The sequence below is a fragment of the Mytilus californianus genome, unplaced genomic scaffold (genome assembly GCF_021869535.1).
Source record: "Mytilus californianus isolate M0D057914Y unplaced genomic scaffold, xbMytCali1.0.p SCAF_3, whole genome shotgun sequence".
In the NCBI taxonomy this organism is placed as follows: domain Eukaryota; kingdom Metazoa; phylum Mollusca; class Bivalvia; order Mytilida; family Mytilidae; genus Mytilus; species Mytilus californianus.
Genome location: NW_026262679.1, coordinates 1,043,784 through 1,051,498, shown reverse-complemented (window position 1 = coordinate 1,051,498; position 7,715 = coordinate 1,043,784). Strand labels below are relative to the sequence as shown.

The 7,715-nt window shown below is 33.3% G+C and overlaps 1 pseudogene; it reads right to left on the bottom strand.

Annotated features, from left to right (window-relative positions):
* Window positions 1-6,045: 6,045 nt before the first annotated feature.
* Window positions 6,046-7,364, bottom strand: LOC127733343 (uncharacterized; annotated as a pseudogene).
* Between the last annotated feature and the right edge of the window lie 351 nt (window positions 7,365-7,715).

Below are 7,715 nucleotides of genomic sequence, written 5' to 3'. Positions count from 1 at the left end.
TCAGTTTAAGATGAACCACTAATGTTAAGTCAATGATATTTGGTATGCAAATGTATTGGCATTTGCAAGTTTCATTTCCATGGAGATTATATAACCCCACCCCCTCATTATGGTTCATTGACTTTGAAACTTTTACATAGTTTACAAGTTAATGTTTGTGTTTATGTTTGTTAAAAGGGAACGACTTATGAAAAGTCAATGGTATTTGGTATGCAGTTGTATTAGCATTGGCACATCTCATTTCCATGGAGATTGTTCAGCCCTGTACCTTCAGTCATGGTTCATTGACTTTGAATATTTGCATAACTTACATGTTAAAGTATTCCTATTTTAATTTCAACATTTGCATTATCAAAATAACAAATAGGTGAGACATATCTGTGTGTTAACAGTTTATTATAAATTAGACACTTAGAACTAAGAAGTACAATAATTATAAAAATAAGGAGATGTGGTATGATTGCCATAGAGACAACTATCCACCAAAGATCAAATGAAGTGGATGTAAGCAATTATCAGCAACCTTACGGCATTCAACAACATATGTTGCATCATTGCTAGATCATCAACATATGAGCATTTTGTGTTTTATATAATATACAAGAAAATAACACCACTTCAGACTGTTTCAAGTATGATTAAATCAGTCTGTGTACAGAGTGGCACCAGCTGATCCAACTTAAACCGCTAATGTGGCATATGAAAGCTCTAGTACATAGTGGAATTAAACCATACACCACTGTGGGACACCATTATTCTGATAAGAATGTTCCTCCATAAGTTAAATTCATTCCTCAGTGTATGGAGAAGTTGACAGAAGTTAACTACTATAGGTCACCATACAGCCTGCAACAATGAGCAAAACCCATACCGCATAGTAAGCTATAAACGGCCCCGAAATGACAAATGTAAAACAAATCTTAACAATAAAACTAGCAGCCTGATTTATGTACAAAACAATAATGAAAAACAAATATGATATACAGCAACAATCAACAACCACCAAATAACTGGGTCCTGAATATGGACAGGTACATACAGAATGTGGCGGGTTAAACATGTTAGCTGGCACCAAACCCTACCCTAACCTGGGACAGTGTACGTACATCTTCTCCGACATTGAATCTTTAAAAATGGATACATATTTTAAAGTAATTTAAAATAAATTGGAAATAACTTGAAAATAAATGGTAGGATTGGATAGTGGAAACAGTATAGTACAAACATATTTTGATACTTGAGATATAGCTGTGATAAATAATTAAACAAATTCTTCCACAATAATTATCATAACTTTTGCCACATTTGCCTTGGGTTTTTTAATTAACTGCCTATAGTGCTCACAGTGCTTTGATTTTATACAGTTGTTTAGCAGTAGGTAGCGATACACAGTTTTGAGCGTGGTCACCCATTTTGGCCCCTGTGAAGAACCATTTATGAAAGATGTCATGTAATAAAATTCATTTTTGTCTTGCCTTTCTACTATCCGGCGGCTGAGGTGTAAACCAGGGCTTCCAAAACTGTGGTATTGTTCAGACTTTACCAGTAAATTATATATATGACTTGTTGTGCCGAGCATGAAACTGACATAAAACGTTGGTTTACCATTTTCAGAGAAAGCAATCTTTTTGACCTGACCTTATTGCCTTTAAAAGCAGCCACACATTTCTGGTCATAATAGTGACATGAATAATTACTATCAAAACAAACCCTACTTATGTAACGAAGTCAGTAAGTGGATAAATAAATTTTATTATGTAATTACAAAGTCAAGACTGTTTCTAAAGTTCAAATGTTCGATTGTTCACAAACTGTCTTTAAAGTTGAATTGTTCGAATGTTCACATCGTCACATGGACACGTGATCGTATAGTGGTATAACTGTTCGGTCCTGACTGAGTTATTCGGATGGTAGTGAATTAATTCCAGTCTACCCACAAGGGGGGAGACCTTGGCAGAATCTCCTGTCGGAATCTACTGTTCGAGTCCAAAGCTGGATCTTATATAGTTCAGAGGCCAGGTCATCAATCAGCTTTCAACCATAGCCATAAATGTCAACAGTTTATAGAGTAGCTAGTCTAGCTATTAAATAATACATGTACTAGGTTGGGCAGTTGATAATGGTATTAACATCTGCACAATGCAATTAATGTCGGCAGAATACGTGTACGATAAATGTCTGCAAGGTACATGTTCTTGTATTAATTATGTTAGATTGAAATACACCTTGTTAAATATTGTGCTTTCACACATTGTGTTACACTTAAATACCCTCTCATTACAATCAAGGTTAATAATTAGGGCCCCGCCGAATTAGATAGTTATCGATGGAGGATAGATTTAAGAGTTGTAGAAGATGTAGTGCACGAAGTAATGTGTTAGATAATCACGATGAATATTTTCGGTACCAAATATGTCATTTATAAAGGTTTCCCATGTGACATTTGCTGGGAATGAAATGATGAAAGGCGACCAATCGTTGATAGAATGTTTGATAAAGCCTGTGGTAAAATTTCCTTAGCTGCAAAACCTTCTGTGCAGGATGTTGGCAGGAAAAAGGACTTTGTTAAAGTGCCGAGTGCATTGGCATCTCCAAACTTCGATGATATGCCCGTTTTGCAGTACAAGGCAGTTTAAGTTAACCAGTTCATTGCTGAACAGGTTCAAATACAACTTAAAACAGTTTTTACCACGTGCCATGACTGATACAGAGTTGAAACAAGACCCAATTCCTCTTCTCACAGGTACACAGTCAAACATAGGTGACTCGAATTATGTAACTTAACAAAGTAATTCTTGTTTCAAACAAAGACCTCATTACAGTAATTTTGTACCTGATGATCTGATCTCTGTAAGATCACAAGATGATGAACCTCATAACAATGAAATCCATAACCTACCTTATTTCGAACATGATATTTCTCTTGTCAGTGAAGGTGCACCAGGGCCTACTGATCCAATTCAGTGGAATAAATTTCTACATAAAATGGCTTATAAGTTGAACCTTAATTGTTCAGAGGACGTTGAAAAAGATGAAGTACAACCTTCATATTTATCTTCACGTCTAAATTCTTGTAAACCAGATAAGGCAACACATTTGAAATTGCCTTTAGTGTGGAAAGGCAACGGGGTCAAAATTCTTAATTCGTAAATTGTCAATTTGTAACTTGTAACTGTAATTTCAAAATTCTTAATTCGTAAATTGTCAATTTCCCACTTGTAACTGTGTAATTTCAAAATTCGTATGTTGAAAATCTGTATTTGCAACTTTGAAATGCAACATTTGTAACTTTGAAATTCAATATTTGTAACTGTGAGATTCTTTATTTGCGACTTTGTAATTCATTAAATCTAACATTCGTATGCTATTTCTTATATTGCCATTCTTCATTTGTAACCACGTCACTTATAAATATTTGCCATAGACATGCTGAAATTCGTATATTGATGTTTTGTAACTTGAAACATGTCGATTTGTTAAATGTCATTGTTGTATTTTTCTAACGATCATTATGACGACAGATGGCACTTGGTTTTCTTCTTCTGTGTATAAGCCTCCTGTAAGTAGGAGCAATATGGAGTATATATCCTGAGTAATTTAAATCAATTATGTACAGCACATACATTTAAAAGATAACAATTAAATAGATAAATCAAATTTTTGTTTTTATATGGCATATATACAGGAACTCGGTTTTATTTTGTTTTCTGAAGACAACAGGTGGCGGTGTGTTAGAGAATGGAAACTAAATCATTACTGGAAAACCCAGGTAATAAACGGTTTCTATTAATCCTAAAATGCTATTATCTGACCATTTGATTCTGTCTGAGGGGGAAGGGCTGACAGATATATATTAATATACATGCCTACTGAACTTTACTGGTCAAGAAGTAATTGCCGCCACTGTATTTTTCGTCCTATATAGATTTACAAAATGTGTTGCAGACAAAACGTCGAACAGGGTGTTCTCCAAATATTCCCGACCCCCCCCCCCTCAACTCTGGTATTACACCCCCTACTCCTGGCATCCCACCCCCTTCTCACCCCTCCTCACAGTTTGCCACCATTTTGCTCTCAAAAATGAGCCCTCACAGACCCCCCTCCAAATCATTTGCAAAGATTTACATTGAGAAATAAAATTGTTGTGAACAGATTGTCGAGATTTGTTTCTGTGAGGTCTTCTCTCTGACCAGCCAGTAGAAGTACTGGTCAAAAAGTATTTCTCGCCGTCAAGTAATTCTTGCCACCCCGTTTTTGGCGCCTCTCCTGTCCGAAAAGTTATACCTAGATTTGAAGACCTAACACTAACAGATTGCTGATATTTTGCTCTCTAAAATGAGCTGTCATATATGAAGATTTTCGTGAAGAAATAAAATTAGGGTAAGCTGATTGGCGAGAATTGCTTCTGTCATGAAAATGGCGAGATGGCGAGATCTTCTCTCTGACCAGTCAGTGGGGAGGGTCACTTTGGTTAAGAGTGGTTATAGGTGTGTAATAAAAAAGAAACAGTTTCATAGTTTTACGATCATGGTCATTGACAAAATATCTAGAGGGGACACCAGGACATCACACCATTATACTACTAGTATATGTCATGTCTTGACGATCCAGTATTCATGCATTAAGTTTTCTGGTTGGTCAAATTCCTTTAGACTTTATATATATAGCAAAATATTGCATTTTCAATACAGTTTTAATATATAGTATACATTAACTAAGTGACTCATATAAAATATTACTTCTTTTCTCATTCAGTTTGTTTTGCAAAGTACAAACATGATATAAAACATGTTTATCTTCATTGCTCAAGAGCCAAATAAATATGGATTTTTCATCTATTTGCTTCTTGTATTTAAAATCATTAGATAGTTTAATTCTTTTCCAAAATTTTAACATTGAGATAATAATATTAAGGAATAATGGGTGTGAACCCATTTCTCCCATCATATATTTAGTAAAAAAATTCCTGCCCAGAACAATATTAGTCTGAATTTTCCTGCTCAGTCGTATATTTCATGTATTTAGTCTGAAATTTTGACCCGGTCATATATTCAGTCTAAAATTTCCGACCAAGTGACAGTCATATATTTGCCAAGTTGAAAAAGGACCCATTCCAGCGACACATCTGTCAATTATATACCTTAATAAAGAAACTGACACACCCCCTCCCAGGTGTGGTGACCAGTACAGTAGACATACATATATATTCGAGGTCACCTTTATATAAAACGGAGTCACTGTATATATGCCATATAAAAACAAAATTTTATTCATCTGTTTGTTTTCTTTTATATGTATGTGCTGTACATAATTGATTTAAATTACTAAGGGTATATACTCCATATGGAGGTGCTCCTACTTACAGGAGGCTTATACACAGAAGAAGAAAACCGAGCGCCATCTGTCGTCATAATGATCGTTAGAATAAAACAACAATGACATTTAATGAATCGATATATTTCAAGTTACAAAACATCAATATACAAATTTCAGTGTATCTAGGGCAAATAGTTAAGTGACGTGGTAAAAATGAAGAATGGCAAAATAAGAAATAGTTGTTAGACTTAACGAATTACATACCTGTAGTCGCAAATAAAGAATCTCAAAGTTACAAATGTTGAATTTCAAAGTTGCATATACAGATTTTCAATATACGAATTTTGAAGTTACACAGTTACAAGTGGCAAATTGACAATTTACGAATTAAGAATTTTGAAAATACACAGTTACAAGTTACAAATTGACAATTTACGTATTAAGAATTTTGAAATTACACAGTCACAAGTTACAAATTGACAATTTACGAATTAAGAATTTTGACCCTGTCTGCTTTCCATACTACAAATACAAAAACAAATATTTTATTGCCACAAACACAATTACAATAATTGGCAAAGGCCCATATTTCAGCTAGTACATTATAACAATGAATACAGCATAATAAAATAATATGTTATAATTAAGAAGCTAAAATCTCATTTCTAAATTCTATATACCAGACATTTATGTATATAAGAACTTGTCACTTTCAGGACTTTTAAAGAGTTAATTGCTATTAATGCAACGTTTCATATTTAGCTGACTCTCACTAGAACTTGTAGGAAGTATATTTAATATAATAGTTTTAAAGTTTATTCTGTATTTAGAAAATTTTTCACAATTCAGTAGAAAGTGATTTTCATCCTCTACCTCACCCGATTTACATACATTACAAACTCATTCATTGGTGGGTAAACCTAAATGTCGCCCTTTTTCTATAGCAAGATTGTGTGCACTCAATCTTATTTTACACAGAGATGACCTTTCTAATTTATTACTTCGAACATCAACATAAGAACTACTCTGATTTGAATTATGAAATTGTTGAAATTTTTTTAGTATGGATGAATTGTAAATGTTTGATGATTGATCCTGCGTGCACTGATCAATCACTCGTTGTTTAATACTTGGTAGATATTGTTTAATAGAAAAGTTTCCCCCAGCTAGGTTTGAAAATCCTAGATTGTTTAAAATAGAATAAAGTTTCTTTGTCCAGGGGTTATTTTTTTCAGTTGCCAGAAAAATTTTTGATACAAGTGTGTTTTCAGACCTTAAAATATGTTCAAAAAATTTAATAGATGAAAAAGAGATTTTTGACCACAATGGTAGCCTGCCAAGTTCAGCTCTACAAGCAGCATTAATTGCTTTGCAATGAACACCTAGAATTTCTTTTGTGAACTTCATATGGAATTTTTCCAAAATGGAATTGTCTCCCGAATTATCAAAAACACCCATACCTCACTACAATACAGCAAGATGGGACTTACTAATGAATCAAATAATTTTTCTAAAAGTTTACAAGGATTATCCAATCCAATTGTTTTCTTAATCTTAAAACATGCTTTCCTAGCTTTTTCCATTAGTAAGGATACAGCTAAATTAAAATTGCCATTACACTTTAACATTATTCCCAAGTAACAATATTTTGAGACTGTTTGTATGGCATTATCATTATAAGTAAACTCATTTAAATGTGTTTTACCATTAGAATTAAATACTAATACCTTTGATTTTTGTACATTAACATGTAGTTTCCAATTTGAGCAATATGTACCAAGAATATTGAGACTGGTTTGTAAACCAGTTTTGCTTTCTGATAGTAATACAATATCATCAGCATATAATAAACAATTTACAGAGAAATCACCAACTCTAACGGGCTCACAGTTACCATTGATTAAATCTTTTACGACATCATCAATAAAAATATTAAAAAGTGTGGGGCTTAAAACATCCCCTTGTTTAACACCACGCTCTGAAGTAAATGCAGCGCTAAGACCATTTGAAAATTTAATTCTAGTGGTAGTATTTGCATACATAGCAGATAAAATATTGAAAAGTTTTTTTGGTAAACCTGATTTTAAAGGTTAATAAAATAAGCCTATTCTCCATATGGTATCAAAGGCTTTACGCAGGTCTATGAAAGCAGCAAATACTTTCTTCTTTTTACTTTTATAGTGATCAATAATAGTTTTTAAAGAAAATATATGATCAGCAGTTATACAATTTTGTTTAAATCCTATTTGATTTTGACTGATAAGAGATATGTTATTAACGAATTTCAATAATCTTGAATGAATGACTCTATTAAAAAGTTTTCCCAAGTTAGAAGTGATAGAAATGCCCCTATAATTGCTAGGGTCCATTTTGCTACCTGATTTGTGTAAAAGGACTTA